The 16,467-nt window shown below is 42.5% G+C and overlaps 1 long non-coding RNA gene across 1 annotated transcript in view; it reads right to left on the reverse strand.

Moving 5' to 3' along the window:
- Positions 1-5,432, reverse strand: part of LOC127526220 (uncharacterized) — a 388,781-nt gene extending 383,349 nt beyond the window's left edge. The window contains exon 1 of the long non-coding RNA XR_007933859.1: positions 5,378-5,432. This is a non-coding gene — a long non-coding RNA (uncharacterized LOC127526220). The remainder of the gene's footprint in view (positions 1-5,377) is intronic.
- Positions 5,433-16,467: the final 11,035 nt, after the last annotated feature.

The following is a 16,467-nucleotide window of genomic DNA, read 5'->3' on the forward strand; positions in this document are numbered from 1 at the left end:
CTCACAGGCTGCAGATGCAGGAAGTTTGTGTGTGGTCATGTGACTGCATGGCTATGTCTGATTGGTGAAACGGAGTCATGTGATTATTGCTGCAATGTCTGATTGGTGAAATGCAGTCATGTGATTGTTGTTGCTACATCTGATTGGTGAAACAGTCTTGCAATAGATCCACTGGTGACTTCTCTCTGGCAAAAATATAGTGTATCTAATGTGTAATTGGAAAAAAGTAACGAGTCAAGTGTTGCCCAATGAAGCAGAGTAAGAGTAGCGTTTCTTCTTCACAAATGTACTCAAGTAAAAGTAAAAAGTATGGTGCAGTAAAACTACTCTTGGAAGTACAATTTTTTTAAAAAGTTACTCAAGTAAATGTAACGGAGTAAATGTAACTCGTTACTACCCACCTCTGGTTATGTGGCCATATAAACCTGTAACTTGGTTGCAGTTAAGGATTTCTTAGTCTGTGCTTTGCATTCCTGTGCATGTCGCTGTTTTGCACGTATCCAGCAAACATGGTTTGCAAATGTCGTTGGTGTCCACAAAGAAAAATTTCCTCAAGAAAATGCTCAAGTGATCATGTTATTCCTTCTCATGGATGAAGTAATCTGTTTCAAAATTTCAGAAATCACTAAGTTTATGTTGATAATATAGTGCTGAGCTCAGCAGCACAATCTCAGGGAAAAACCACACACTACAGGTAAGGTGAAAAATAACCCAAAACTGAATCTGCAAGTGGTCCTCCAACCTGCAGGGAAAACTTGGGGGTTGGTGGCAGGATTGGTACTCCAGCCATTGTAAAAACTTCTCACAGCTCTGAAACAGCAGACAGGACTTTCTTGTTCCTCGCCGCAGAAGTAGCTCTGCTGCAGATGCCCTAAGGAAGGCTGCTCATATTATGAAGGGGATGGGGGAAAGTCCTCGGGAGCCTCATCCCCGGAAGAGTCGAAACCGCTGGAGAGCCAATGAGGTCACGGTTGTTGGGGATCGGAACTGGTGTAGTGTTGAGGAATCACCTGCTGCATGGCAGCACTCGAGTCCCAAGGCTCGTTGAGTTGAGGTGGCCCATCCAGGTAGGCACATGGAATGTCTTGTCTCTCCGGCATGATGATCATCTTCCTCTGCTGTCAGAGGAGCTTCACAAACTCTGCATTTCAGTGGTGGCACTCTCTGAGGTGTGCAGACCTGGCACTGGCCAGATCTCTGTAGATGGGTACTCCTTTTATCTGTCTGGTTGCTCTAATGGCTGTCATACTCAGGGAGTAGCGATTGCTGTGGTGGATCGGCTCCTTTCAATGGTGTCCATTGTCACTCCTTTCAACGAGTGCATTATGAGACACTGACTAAGGCATTCTCTGGGTGTCTTGTCTGTTGTCTCAATGTATGCTCTGACCACAATGAGTGATGTCTTGGTTAGGGAGACATTCTATTTGCAACTTCACTCTATGGTTGATGGGTGCCAGTGAGGTGGCACTCCTCTGGTCATGGGTGACTTCAATGTGAAATGTGATCACTGATACTGACAGGGCTGCATTTGAGGATTGTGTCAGACCCCATGGATCTGGCGACCGTGGTGAAAGTGGCTCCATGTTCCTTAACTTTGCAAAAGGTCAGGGGCTGTGGATCACTGGATCCTGGTTCCAACGCCCTGAGGTGCATCATTGGACTTGGTACTCCAATATTAGCGGTGCGGTGAAGAACATTGATCACATCCTTGTGGGCAAATGCTGGAGGCTTCTACAGAACTGCAGGGTCTACAGAAGTGCCCAGTTTGTGAATTCTGACCACAGGCTTGTTGTTGCTACTCTGAAGATTCTGCTTAGGTCCAGCAGGCTTCCATCTACTAAGTGAATGAGGCTGTACCTAGCCAGCCTCCAAGATCAGGCTGTTTTAATTAGTTTGAATGCAGTTTGTGTGAGGAACTTGCATGCTTGGGTGTGACTGATGATCCCAATGTGATGTGGGAGACCTTCCGTGACAAGACCCTGAAGGCTGCTGAGGGTTGTGTTGGTGTTACTGGAGTTCCCAAATGGAGGTGTTTCATCTCGCAGGGCACCCTGGATATCATCGAGAGGAGTCACTGTGCATGGCTTGATGGCAACTCTGGTCTTACCGGGAACTGAGAAGTATGGCTGCAAGGGCTCTGAGGGCAGATAAGGAGGTGTTTATTAGAGGAATCTGTGAGCAAGTGACACACCATCTATGACCCACATCCTGCTTACAGAGGAATCAAAGCATTACACACATCCGAATCTGATTCTTGTAGAATTGCTGTCAGGGAAGGTGATGGAACAGTACTTAGGGATGATGCTGCAGTTGTGACCTGCTGGGCTGGCCACTTTGAGCTGCTGTTTAAAGCTGATCCTCCAGCTAGTATGTTGGACATCTCTGGGTTCATGGTTCTTGAGGCCGATGCTCCAATTAGCTGTGAACCACCCAATCTCACTGAGAGTGCACAGGTGATGAACCAGCTGAGGGTAGGGATGGCCGCAGGGATCTGTGGTATCCAGGGTGAACTTCTCTAGGTTGATGGTAAGGCTGCCCTCCTGGCACTGCAATCAATCTTTGCTTCCATTTAGGCATCATCCCGACTGACTAGAAAACGGGACTTGTCGTCCCTATCTGGTAAGGGAAGGGTGATCCCCTGGATTGTGGAAACTACAGAGGGATAATAGAAATCTCATTGTCAGGAAAGGTCCTCGCTAGGGTCCTCCTCAATAGGATCTGTAATCACTTGCTCACCTACCAGCAGTCTGGTTTTACACCTAAGAAGTCTACTATCAACTGTATCCTAGCACTAAAGCTTCTCATTGAGCGCAAACACGAATATCGGCAGAGTTTCTTTGCAGGCTTTGTCGATTTTTGTAAAGCGTTCAACTCAGTTGATTGAGCTGACCACTGGGACATCCTGAGACTTTGTGGAATCCCTCCAAAGTTGCTGGATATCATTGCCGATCATTACACCAGTACTATGAATGATGTGCAGAATGGAAGGAGAACCTCTGTCAGGGGTGTGTTCTTACTCCTACTCTCTTCAGTGCTTGCATGGACTGGGTGTTAGGCAGGGTCATGGGGTCCAGTAGCTGTGGGGCATCTGTTGATGAAGAAAGTTCACTGATCTTGACTTTGCCGATGATGTTATGGTCTTTCGAGAGTCATTGGAGGCTCTGATCGGGGCTCTCGTGAGACTGAGCGAGGAGTCTGAGTGTTTGGGCTTGCAAGTGTCCTGATAAAAACCAAGATTCAGGCCTCTTGGGCACAGTCACCAGCATTATGTCTGTCTGTGGAAAGAGTGTCGACCTCATCGAGAGGTTTACTTAACTCAGCAGCAACATTCATGTCTCTGGTGACTCATCCTATGAAGTCATTAGATGGATTGGGAGAGCATGGGGGTCAGGAAGTCGCTGGAAAGGGGTGTGTGGCTCTCCCAATATCTGTGCAAGAAGATGAAGGTCCAAATCTTTAGAGCCATGGAGCTTCCTGTTTTGCTATATGGCTGCAATTCATGGATGCTATGCAGTGACCTGAGATGAAGACTGGACTCCTTCGGTACTGTGTCTCTTCAGAGAATCTTTGGGTACTGCTGGTTTGACTTTGGGTTGAATGAGCAGTTACTTATGGAGTCCCAAATGAGGCACATTACCTGTATTGTGAGGGAACGTTAAGTATGACACAGCGGCCATGTGATGCGATTCCCTGAGGTTGATCTGGCTCACAGGATCCTTACTATTGAAGACTTGAGTGGCTGGACCAGGCCAAGGGGACACCCACGTAACACCTAGCTGTGGCACATAGATGGTCATTTCCTGGGGTGGGACTGGACCATGCGTCTGCTTGGGGGGGTCACTAACCAGGACCCCGAGCTGTTTCGTTGTGTGGAGGGTGCAGCAACACACTGTATCAGTGCATGCTCCCCAATCTGACCTACTCTGTAGTAAAAGAATAGTTGAGGGGATGAAGAGTAATAAGAAGAGAAAGGTAAGATGGAATATACAGACAGTGTAATAGCCAATGCTATAAACTTGCATTTTTCAGAAATTTTCACATGTGAGGAAGTGGATAACCTCCCCACAGTAACAGAGCTTACTAAAGAGGTAATGAGCGATTTGGAAATTGTAGAGGGAGAAGTGCTGTTCAGATTAAATAGGCTGAAACCTAACAAATCACCAGAACCAGAAAACATTTATCCCAGAGGGCTTAAGGAGGTTAGTGACTGCATATGCAAACCCTTGATGCATATTTTTAGAAACTCACAGCAAACTGGGGAGATTCCTAAGGACTGGAAAATAAAAGGTGTTATCATATTATATAAAAAGGGTAATCGGGCAGATCCAAGTAACTATATATATATATATATGCCACTTGTAAATTATTGGAATAATAAGTCAGCATGGGTTCTGTCAGTTGCGTTTTACTAATACAGTATGCTGGAATTCTATGAGGAAACAACAAAAGGATAGAGTAAGAGAGGTATATATGATATTATGTACCTTGATATTCAAGAAAACACTTGATAAGGTCCCATATGAGAGCTTGGGCATCAGACTAAAATAACTGGGAGTAGTGGTGCAGAATTGGCTAAAACACAGGAAGTAGAGGGTGTTGGTATGAAGAACCTTATCAGAATTGGGTGATGTTAAAGAGTGCTGTCACTCTAGGGCTGCTACTATTTGTAATATACTGTATATGCATGATCTGGATAGGAATATAAACAACATGCTGGTTAAGTCTGCAGATTAAGCTAAGATAAGAGAATTGGCAGATAATGTAGAATCAACAGGATGATTACAGGGGGACCTGGACAACATGACCTGGGTAGACTTGTGGCAGATGAAATGTAATGTAAGAAAATGTAAAGTATTACATGAAGGAAGTAAAAATGTTAGATTTGAATATGCAATCGGAGACTTGAAACTTGAAACTTGAAAGTACCCCTTATGAGAAAGACCTAAGAGTCAAAATGGACTCGTCTTTCTCAACCTACAGGAAGCGCTCAGAAGCCATTAAGAAGGCAAATCTTCTTCTTCTTCTTCTTTCGGGTGCTCCCGTTAGGGATTGCCACAGCGGATCATCTGCTTCCATATCTTTCTGTCCTCTGCATCTTGCTCTGTCACACCCATCACCTGCATGTCCTCCCTCACCACATCCATAAACCTTCTCTTAGGCCTTCCTCTTCTCCTCTTGCCTGGCAGCTCTATCCTTAGCATCCTACTCCCAATATACCCAGCATCTCTCCTCTGCACACATCCAAACAATGCAATCTCGCCTCTCTGACTTTGTCTCCCAACCGTCCAACCTGAGCTGATCCTCTAATGTCCTCATTTCTAATCCTGTCCATCCTCGTCACGCCCAATACAAATCTTAGCATCTTTAACTCTGACACCTCCAGCTCTGTCTCCTGCTTTCTGGTCAGTGCCACCGTCTCCAACCCATATAACATAGCTGGTCTCATTAAACATCATGTAGACCTTCCCTTTCACTCTTGCTGATACCCGTCTGTCACAAATCACTCCTGACACTCTTCTCCACCCATTCCACCCTGCCTGCACTCTCTTTTTGTATTAGGTTTTATAGAATGATGTGTAGAATACAAGTTAAAATAGATTAGCAATAACCTTTAAAACACACTAATAATCTGCGGTGGGCTGGCGCCCTGCCCAGGATTTGTTCCTGCCTTGTGCCCTGTGTTGGCTGGGATTGGCTCCAGCAGACCCCCGTGACCCTGTGTTAGAATATAGCGGGTTGGAGAATGACTGACTGACACACTAGTAATCAGAAACAGAATACTTTATTAATTCCAAAGGAAATTACTTAAGCTTCACCTGAAGTACCATGTGCAGTTTTGGTCTCTGGAATCCAAGAATGACAAAGCAAAGCAAGAGAAAGACCAGAGAAGAGGGGCTTGGCTAATTCCAGGACTGGAAGGTATGACTTTTGAGGAAAGACTGAAGGACTTTAGGAAACAGAGATGAAGAGGTGACATGATTGAAGTGTTTAGAATAATGGAGGGAATTAGTACAGTGGATCGAGGCTATTACTTTAAATGACAAACAAGATAATAAAAAAGAACATGGGGAAACTTGTTAAGGTTCAATTTCACACAAATGTTAAGGCGTTTTTCTTCACAAAGAACTATAGACACATGGAGTAAGTGACCAAGTAGTGTGGTGGACAGTAAGATTCTAGGGGCATTCAAAACTCGACTTGATGTTATTTTGGAGAAATTAGGTGGTGTCACACACATAAGTAGGGGGCATTCTGAGGGGTGGTGTTCCAATTGTAATTCCACCCCGAGTTAAGAGGGGGCGCTGTCATTCATATCTTCTCCTCTTTCATCTGCAGACCAGAGGTTTTTCCGAAATTTGAAGACCCATGAAGTCATTTCTGCTTCTGCAAGTAGCCCTGCTGCCTCTCCTGGTGTGAAAAACCATTTAAAGGTCCCGACTACCACAAAGCTTGAGTCTTGTTGATGGACTAGCATCTGGAGAGACGTCTCAGCTTTTCTCATTTGCTGTAAGTTTTTTCTTCTTTGGGCAAATTATACCGGGGTCATCGGCAAGTGCCCCAAATCCTTATGTGTGTTTTTTGTTATCTTTTGCAGTGGGTAGGATTTGTGATCACTGTTAGGCTGAATGGCTTGTTCTTGTCAAACGTTTTTCTAATGTTCTAATTTTCTTCTCAATACCAACATTACTTTCCCTCTAGTTCAGGGGTCTCCAACCTTTTTTCCCCCCGAGAGCTACTTTTACAAAATGAAAATAGCCGAGAGCTCCTCATGTTTTCTAATGTTTATTCTCATAGCTTATTTCGACCCAAACAAACTGAATAAGTGTGTTTTGCCTGAACATTTACAAAATGTTGGTGTCCACAAATCACATTTTGCATTAAAACAGCACAAAAAAAATATTGAGTTCACCTGCAAGTGCATTTTGTATGTCTGTATGCATTTTCTAGCATATCTCACACTATTAAATTAAAACATGAATGCTGTCAACATAAAACAATACAATTCCAAATCCACAGATATGACTTAGTCCTTGTCATTTTGTTCCATGTCACTGTGTCACTTTATTCACATGTCCAGTTGCATGTGTGATGTGTTTTTTAGTTAGTGAGATGACTGGCACTGCATGGAGTCAACAAGAGAGGCAGGTGTATGGTGGAGTGGAGCCACTTCGGTTCACTCCTATGGAGTCATTTAAATGTTCATCTGTCAGTCTTGTTCTGAACTTTGATTTCATGACATTCATGTCAGACACACAGAGGTATGGAGACCTAAACAAAGCAGACATTTTCAGAGCGGCCTGGTGTTGATTCTTATAGTTATCTGGCTCAACTAAGCTCCAGAATAGCTGAGACTTTAACTGCACATTATTTTGAATGTTTACTAATATATAATATATAAAATCCAATGTCTCTCTGTCAGTATGTCTGTCCGCTTTTCACGAGAGAACTACTTAATGGATTTAGATTGGGTTTTTTTCTATAATTTGCTTGAACGTTCCGGTTGATTTTGTGACTTCTCTCATTTCGCTATGTATCATAGTTCGGTTGTGGTAACGATTTATTTGCACGAATCTAAGAAACACGCAGTGGGCTGAGAGTGGGTGGCTCTCCTCACTCACTCGCCAGCTTCGGCGCATGTCCCTTAACTCCGCTTAGCTAGCGAATGAGAGAACAATTGAATTCAACTTTGTTTGATATTTAAAATAAAGTGTTACTTAGGTCTTAATGAGTCTGAGTCCAGATATTCTCTTACGTGTATGCCACATTGAAAAGATAGATTGCAATTTAGATTGTGGATCGTGATTTTGTGTTAAAAGGATTGTGATATGATTTTTTGGAACGATCACCCACCCCTAATTTGACTAATCAAGTTTTCAGATATTATGTAGGATTTATTAAACCTTTGGCGCGCCACTTGGAAAGAGGTTGTGAACTAATGGTAGCTGTCGAGCAACATGTTGGAGACACTTTTTTGTTTTGTGAGCTACTTTTAAAATGACCAGGTTGAAATGATCTACCTACAGTAAAAAAAAAAAAAAAAAAAAAAAAAAAAATATATATATATATATATATATATATATATATATATATATATATATATATATATATATATATACGGTGGTCCAGATCTAACTATGCAATTATTGCATTGCATTGCATTAAAAGTTGCATATTTAGATCTGGACCACCCTGTGTATATATATATATATATATATATATATATATATATATATATATATATATATATATATATATATATATATATATATATATATATATATATAAAATCCCTATGTGCGTCCAGGTGTCCGTGTGTGGGTGTCTTCTGATGAAGTGTGCATGCGCGGGGCACGGTGCGATGCGCGATATTACTGTTAGAGAAAGTTAGAGGCGTTTTACTGAAATACAAACCAGTATTACTGCGAGAGGAAATTAAAGGTACACAATACAGTGATGTATATTACAGCCACATACAAGCCACTATTACTGTCAGAGGAGATTAAAGGCATATTACCGACGCGCACGCCTGTATTACCGCCAGAGAAAATTAAAGGTATATTATGGACGTACAAGCCAGCGGACGTACAAGACAGTATCCTTCAATAAGGGCGCGCACAAAAAGGCAAGCCTCAAAAGGGCGACCTCAATTGGGCGCAGCGAATAAAGGCGCGCGTAAATAAAGATCTGCACCTTTGTTGCTCTTCACATATTCCAGAGCCATTTGAACTAAATTATCTACGAACGCCTTTATTCGCCGCGCTCAATTGAGGTTGCCCTTTTGAAGCTCGCCTTTTTGTGCGCGCCCTTATCGAATAGAGCCGTACAAGACAGTATTACTGTCACAGAAAATTAGACACACAATACACGGCGACAGCCCACGAAGAACAGTCAGCTCAGCAAGTAAACATCAACAAAAGAAAGGCTGAAAGAAAGAAAAATACGACCAACAAAAAGAATGAGGTCAAAGTCCCTTGCCATTTAATATAGACTGTTCCTACTAATGTTTATGCACTACTGTTCTAGCGCCCGTTATTGTAACGGGCTAAATGACTAGTATATATATATATATATATATATATATATATATATATATATATATATATATATATATATATATGGAAGAGAAGGTCTGTGATACGGTTTGCATATTTACAGCTGGAGATCCACAAATGGAGAAAAATGAATCATGTATCATAAATCTTGGCTATCAAATGAGAACGCCATCAACAGACATTTGGACATAAATCCAGCATATTAAAACTTAAGAAGAACATGTTCATAATAAATAAACTGTACACCCAATACCTCCCCCCTCCTGATCACACTGACTTAGCCACCTCCCCCCTCCCCATACCCCCCCCCCCGGTAATATATTGCCTTTGATTTTTGTAAGTCTAAGCATTATCCTCTGATGAAGACCCCTGGCAGGAGCTGAAAGCTCAGGAATAAAACTACTTTATGATACATGATTCATTTTTCTCCCTTTGTGGGTCTCTAACTGCAAATAGATATTATATATACTGAGTATACTTTATACTTAAAATATATGTTGTCGTACTTTGCATAACTGAATAAACCTTACGGCACAATAACACTTCAATACATTTATGGTCAGTACAGTATTTGGATTTAATAATCTTCATGTGGGAAAAGGCTGACTCGTGTAAGTAGAGCCGAATAATGCAGTCAAGGAGGCAGCACATTTCCTCACATTTGGGTACTTTTCCTCTGTAAGTTCCAAAACTGTCCAAGAGCCCAGACTTCAGCTGAATGTCATCCTGTAGTCTCAAAATTTAATCCTCCAGTGTAGAGGAGTTTTAGGTGAAACAGTGCTGCAATTTTTGATGCGGGTGAATCCCCCTCAACATCTTCCCTAAATGGATAGCACTTAAATGTAGCGATTGGCTCAAGTAAAGCTGAGTCTTGAAACCGTCTGTCAAAGTCTGACTTACAGTTTTCAATCTGCTCTGTGTCGCGTATGCTGTCAAGTTGCGCACACGCCTTCCATTGTGTCTCCTGCTCTGACGCGAGGTTTTGGATGTTCTCCAAATCAAGGCGCTGCAGCTTTGAGGACAGATGTTGCATTTTTCGTTTGGAAGCATTAACTGAGCTAATCATATTGACCATGCAGTTCTCTTTTCCATGCAGCTGTAAATTAAGCTCATTCAACATGTCGGTCAGATCGGAAAAAAAATGCCAAGTCTAGCGGCCATTGAACGTTATTAAGTTGCTTGTATTCTGCATGTTTAATGACAAAGAGAAACTCCTTTTTCTCCGGCCAGGGGTCTCGAAATCTCAGCAGGAATTTCTCCCTAGTCATCTGCCTCAATGAAGGCCTCTTTTATCATCTGTCCATCTTGGAAGGACTTTTTACGCTTAATGATCGAGTGACTCACCCTGAACGATGCTACGGTGTGTCTGCCTTTGCTTTTGAATTCAGCCGAGTGAAAAATGACGGCTGTCCGATTTAACTGCGATTTTAGTTCTCTCTCCTTTCTCTTTCTCAGATCGCTTTTCGGAAGGAAGTCAGTTTCACAGTTTTTATGAACAGTTCGAAAGTGCCTTTCCACATTTTCCTTCTTTGGAATAGCAATGATAGATTGACAGATCAGACAAACGCACTTCGATTGTGACATTGTGAGAAAAAAAATCCTCTTCCTGTTCCACATCCAGCCCATATCCTCCCACGAGCAGATTTTTTTAAAAATCCTTTCTATAGTCGATATAAATTGGAAGGCTAACTAGATCACTTAGATAGCTGGAGTTTTGCAGTAGCTCGTTCGTTTGATCATGCGTGCGGGATGACCAGTGTGTTAGAAGAAAAGAGATCTCAGACTGGCCGCCCTGTATGTCAATCAAGTGGAAAATGCCATAGGGAGGATATATGATAGACTAACATTTAAAAAAATTTTTTTTGAATGCAACGCTATCTACCCGCACTATCTTTCTGATCTACCGGTCGATCGTGATCGACGTATTGGGCACCCCTGCTCTAGAGGGTCAATACAGAGATTCATTGCACAGTAAAAGTGCTCAGATCCACAAACGAAAAGACCTGTATGTTGCCTTAGCTGTAGTGGGTTTCTTTGCAATCCATCTGAACAGGTAAATAAAAATAATTTAGAATTTTGCCCACTAAATCATTTATATTATTTATGAGAGATTTAATTCTGATCAAAACTCTAAATGGTGTCAATACCAGAAAGTCAGTTTAATAAGAAGAAATGACTTATCTGGGAGGATACAGAACTTAAAACCAAAAGGGCTGAAGCTCACACCAGTTTGAGGGGTGAGTGTGAGCATCAGTGCCAGGCTACATAGTAGACTCTGTGGGTTGCTGAACAGACAAGACGTCCACTGTCTTTCATAGGTTGGTCTGCTAGACAGAAGTGAGACAGCTGCTGCCTCTTCTGGTCAGCTGTCAGGACAGAAATAGAACATCCTCCAATGGTGCTAGTTGGCCACCAAGGCTGAAACATGACAGCCGCTGCCCATGCTGGTTGGCTAGCTAGACAGATGCAAGAACAAAAAAGGGCTAAAGAAAGAAAAGAAAAGTCCAGACTATTGTCCCTCTTGGTATATTAATATATTCACCAGTTCGCCAACTGATGTGAAATCCATCCTAAAGCCCCTCTACACTTATGAAAAGGAAACGTTTTGGTTTTTAGCTTTTGACTGGTGAAGTCCTGCTCAGTTTAAAGCTCCAAAATCCATCCATCCATCCATCCATTTTCCAACCCGCTGAATCCGAACACAGGGTCACGGGGATCTGCTGGAGCCAATCCCAGCCAACACAGGGCACAAGGCAGGAAACAATCCCGGGCAGGGTGCCAACCCACCGCAGGACACACACAAACACACCCACACACCAAGCACACACTAGGGCCAATGTAGAATCGCCAATCCACCTAACCAGCATGTCTTTGGACTGTGGGAGGAAACCGGGGAGAATATGCAAACTCCACGCAGGGAGGACCCGGGAACCGAACCCAGGTCCCCAGGTCTCCCAACTGCGAGGCAGCAGCGCTACCCACTGTGCCACCGTGCCGCCCCAGTCATTATCCAACCTGCTATATCCTAACACAGGGTCACAGGGGTCTGCTGGAGCCAATCCCAGCTAGCACAGGGCGCCTGCCCACCGCAGGACACACACACACACACACACCCACACACCAAGCACACACTAGGGACAATTTAGAATCGCCAATCCACCTAACCTGCATGCCTTTGGACTGTGGGAGGAAACCCATGCAGACAAGGGGGGAGCATGCAAACTCCACGCAGGGAGGACCCACTTTAAGAAGTACCTGAATGAAATACCGGAACGGCTTAACTATCACCAAACAAATGAGTTTGGTGGACTGAACGCTCTCCTCTTGTTTGCCAAATTTCTTATGTTGTTCTGTTCTTATGATGCTGAAATACTTTTGTATTTTGTAGCAGATGCAGTGGTTGCTTTTCTAGTATCCCTCCACTAAAAACGTCAAGACTGTGTTTCTTTTAGAAATTCAGTCACTTACTTCACCTTTCCAGGTATATTTTAAGCCTGACGGACTGGAATTTTAGTTGTCCCGCACCACACCTACATTCACGAATATGCGGACATCCCACATAACTTGTTGCATTTCCTCTTAACAGTAGTGTGTTGCTTGTCTGCCACCTTGTGGACATTTAAGGAATTTTAATTTAATAATGAGGTAATGTTTAAAAAGTGTACCGGACGGACAATAAAATAAAATTGTTAGGACTGCAGAGGAGCTGATGGCCAGTTACTAAATCACACTGCAGTCCCAGTGAATCCCCGTCTGACCCGGGATGGTATATCAAGGAGCTCACTCTGCAGAGTTCCAAAGCTAACAGGTAAGCAGACTGTTTGGTGAGACCCTTCATCTTGATTAGGCTGCCCTGAAGCAAAGTAGAATGAAGCGACATTGAGTATAACAGCGTTTCTCAACCTTTAAGTATTTGCGATCCGAGTTTTCATAACAGTTTTAATCGCGCCCCAACTAACGTTTTTTTGAAACCCTAGTAAAATTTATTCCTATATTTTTTGCTGCCGATACACCGCTACAAGTTTGAAATTTTCCTATGAATAGCGAAATTACGCCACATATGGTAACATTCGCGCCCCCTTTTTTGTTACGGGGGGGGGGGGGGGGGGGGGGGGCGCCCCACAGTTTGAGAACCGCTGGAGTATGAGATAGACAAACTTAAAAAATACATAGGCCTAAATAAAAATAAATGGAGGATGGGAGTGTGTTTGAGGTGAGTGAGGTGGTTTCCATGGATACCGGAAGCTGGCAGGTACAGCGGTGGGTACCGCCACTGGTTTTGTTCTGTCCTGAGTTTTCTGGCAGCAGGGCGGTTGGAGTGAAATTTCATTGTGAACATAGCTCATCACGAGACCATTAAGAATTTGCCAGAAAAATGTCGATCTACTCGTACCGTTTAATTCAATCTTGGGCATCGACACTAAGAATGTTTGTACTTCATTGGCAATGTGACAAAAGCGCTACTGGGAACTTGATTAAAACTGCTGATATGGCGCCCTCTACTGGGTATTACAGATAAATGAACGTACTCTATAGCCGGAAAGGAGTTAAAGATGCTAAGATTTGCTCTGGGTGTGACGAGGATGGACAGGATTAGAAATGAGGACATTAGAGGGTCAGCTCAAGTGGGAGACAAAGTCAGAGAGGCGAGATTGCATTGGTTTGGACATGTGCAGAGGAGAGATGCTGGGTATACTGAGAGAAGGGTGCTAAGGATAGAGCTGCCAGGGAAAAGGAAAAGAGGAAGGCCTAAGAGAAGGTTTATAGATGTGGTGAGAGAGGACATGCAGGTGATGAGTGTGACAGAGCAAGATGACGAGGACAGAAAGATATGGAAGAAGATGATCTGCTGTGGCAACCCCTAATGGGAGCAGCTGAAAAAAGAAGACTCTATAGCCGGAAAGAACTATCTGTTATTTGACATCAGTTTGTTATAAGTGGGCGGGATAAAACTTTTTTTTGGAAGGGAAAATGCAGAATGTATTCAAGTGAATGGGTAAATATAGACTTCTGTTAAAACAAAGGCAATCTAAACATATTTAGTATATATCTCTTTATTAAATACTAAAATATTTTTACCTGCATTTTTATCACTCTTTAATTTAATGTTGTTTTTTATCAGTATGCTGCTGCTGGAGTATGTGAATTTCCCCTTGGGATTAATAAAGTATCTATCTATCTATCTATCTATCTATCTATCTATCTATCTATCTATCTATCTATCTATCTATCTATCTATCTATCTATCTATCTATCTATCTATCTATCTATCTATCAAAAATACAGGAGAATGACACGGTGGTGACATCAGAGCCAGTACCTGAACTTTGGGGCTTATCTTTTTATGAACGTGCCCGCAAGAGTTTTCATCACTTTCTTCTGACAATTCAGAAACATGAATGTTAATTTAATTAATTAAATCTGAATTTGGAGTGGCTTGGGTGTGAGAGAATGTGGGTATATGCAAGGGGCAAGGACGGATCTGCCATCACGGGGCCCATGTACGGCAAGGGGGCCTTTTCACCAATTCCCCCAAAACACCAATCCACATCCCATTCCATTTGATAATGATCATGGAGGGGCCAAATGAAATGATTGGGAATCTACGAGTTGAAATGACCAACGGGTGGCCGTGCCAATCCAATTCCCTTCACCCTCCCACTAATCGCTAGATCATGTGAAAAGTGAGAAATACCATGCTGCATTTAACAACCCAGCATCCGCACACTGAAATTACATCAACTGTCTGTTAAGGAGCTAAGTCACTCAGGGGCCTGTGGGGGTCTTAATCCCGCCTTAGTTGGGTGTATGCGTGAGTGTTCCGCAGAGAGCTGCACAAGTGCGGATCCTGTTTTGTGCTGAATTCCTACAATGAAAATTTAAGAATGACCTCCCTGTATTGATATGAAAGAAACTATATACAGTAGCAGATAGATAGATAGATCGATAGATAATTTGTAGTATAGTAGGTAGGATTAGATAGATAGATAGATCGATAGATAATTTGTAGTATAGTAGGTAGGATTAGATAGATAGATAGATCGATAGATAATTTGTAGTATAGTAGGTAGGATTAGATAGATAAATAGATAGATGTGAAAGGCACTATATGATAGATAGATAGATAGATAGATAGATAGATAGATAGATAGATAGATAGATAGATAGATAGATAGAGAGATAGATAGATAGATAGATAGATAGAACTGAGTGAAAAAGTAAGTACACTCCATGGAAACTGTTACATTTTTCAACGTATTTGAACAGGCAGTCATTAGTTCTTCCAGCAAACAATGCCCATGTCCCATTTTCAGTTCAACTTTAACTTTCAGACAGATGGCTTCACATTCTCCTGAAGCTCACTTTGATATGATGCAGAATTCACTCGATGTCTTCAGGCTGCTCATTTCCACCATCATGCTTCAAATACTGTCTTCGGTTTGTGTCAAGCATGTCTACTGTTACTGTGGCCAAACAACTCTATCTTTGATTTGAATTGGCTCATTGTTCCAGAAGGCCTGGTCTTTGTCTAGATGTTCAATGGCAAACTCTAGTCTTGCTCTAATTGGAGTGCCACAACAAAGGGTCTGAATACTTATGTGAATGAGAGATTTCAGTTTTTGATTTTTAATAAATTTGCAAACCTTTCTGAGAATGTGTTTTCACTGTATCATGAGTTATTGAGTATAGATTGAAGGGTAAAAATTGCATGTGTATCCGCTTAAAATGAAAAGTAAACTGTGCAGAAAGTGAAGGAGTCTGAATACTTTCTGAATCCACTGTATATTGTGATCACTAGGAGGCATCTCAACCTTTAAAGCTCAGACATAACCATGCAGGCAACAGTCCTGTGTGCAAAAAATATTTTTTATTTTACAAAATAAACTTTGCCCTTCTCTTTTTCCATAACAGAGTCACAATCACAATTCTTATTCTTCTTTTCTTCTTCCAGTTGTCTCCAGCAAGTGTTGTCCGCCTCCTCTTGACTCCAAGTCCTCCAAGGGAAGCGGGCGACTTCCTTTATGTTGGGCCCAGAAGTACTTCCAGTGCTAGAACAGTGCACCCAGGAAACCATTCGGAGTCAGGTGGAACCGCCATACAATATGAGAGTCTCCTGCTGGCAGTGCCCCCTGGCAGCCCCTGAGGAAATCAACAGGGTTGTCTTCCTGAACTACAATTCCTATGAAGCCCTGCAGGTGTTCAAACTGGAGCCAGACCACACAATGACTGCAACCTATCATAATGGGGGAAAAATATTTCTGCCTGGAGGCTTCCCCCAGTTTGTCAGTTATTCTTTCTCCCTGACTGGAAAAGGTAATCAGACCCATTCTGGTTGAGATACACCTACATCTGCAGTGTCTTCCCAGCCAGGTAAATGACCTACCTCAATCCCAGTCCATCCATTATGGCAATT

The sequence above is a fragment of the Erpetoichthys calabaricus genome, chromosome 18 (genome assembly GCF_900747795.2).
Source record: "Erpetoichthys calabaricus chromosome 18, fErpCal1.3, whole genome shotgun sequence".
Taxonomy (NCBI): domain Eukaryota; kingdom Metazoa; phylum Chordata; class Cladistia; order Polypteriformes; family Polypteridae; genus Erpetoichthys; species Erpetoichthys calabaricus.